Consider the following 1189-nt stretch of genomic DNA (forward strand, 5'->3'; position numbering starts at 1 on the left):
CGCACCACGAATGGGCACGAAAACAACAAAAGCCACGAGCTATTCAGTAAGAGACGAACCACGGGAGAGCACGCAGCCATACAAATTGGAAGGACAAGAACATGACGGGAATGCACGTACCACGGAAGGGGAAAAAATATTGACATCCCAGCATGTTGAAAAGCTCGGGTTACGGAAGAGCACGGACGTTCGAAGCCACAGTAGAACAGGTGAGAGTGCACAAAACCAATTCTCCAGCAACACCACGGCTAAACTTGGAGCACAGTCAACCGACCAAACCTGAGCCCGCGGGAGGCCAGAAACGGGAAATCATCAATCTTTGGAGCACGATGCCTGGGTAGAACAGGAGCTCACTGATCCACGGAGCGCAGCACATAGGTAGCTAACGATGACACAGACCTGCCGCGACACCAGATGTAACACGATCGCATGGACAGTGGACCAACCACTAAATCATTGGAGAAAACGCAGCCACAGAAGTTATAGACGGAAGACCACCGAGCCGCGGAGAGTTATACCGGTGTAGAACATGAGCTTACAGAGCCACTACGACCGTAGTACATTACAACACGATTGCCCGGACGGTGTACCAACCACAAACCCATGGGGGAACGCTTGGGGTCACCACGATTGCACACTGTGGAGCACGAAGCCATTGTAGAACACGATATCACGGGCAACGCAGATGCACAACGCAAGCACAATACCATAGACAGCGTTACCACACTGCGATTGTACGATAGCGTGATAAAGTGGTCGATGGAACCTCACCCGGAGAGCACAATATACGGGCGACAAAACAACCCGACTGCGTGGGGGCACCAAACCACGGAATAGCACCCTTCGGCTAGCGTACCGGTGATGGGAGACAGTCACGAAAGACTATGTGCCACGAACCCGGTGCAGCATACGTAACCGTTTGAGAACGGGGAATAGTTAGCATCCTCGAAAGAGACCGCACGAAGGTGCGTGAACCCAAGCGAGAAAGCGCATAACCACTAACCAGCGTGAACCACGGCTGACCAGGGAACCACGAGGCCAGGAGGAGCACGGAAGAGCACGGAAGAGCGCGGGCTATTGAAGAACAAGACATCCAACCTATAGTACGGAGTTAGGGAATCGAACCAAACCACGATATTATACGGGTCCACATGAGACTTCGGAGATATTAAGTGGTTAGGTACACGAA

The sequence above is a fragment of the Phytophthora infestans genome, genomic scaffold (genome assembly GCF_000142945.1).
Source record: "Phytophthora infestans T30-4 supercont1.11 genomic scaffold, whole genome shotgun sequence".
NCBI lineage: Eukaryota > Oomycota > Peronosporomycetes > Peronosporales > Peronosporaceae > Phytophthora > Phytophthora infestans.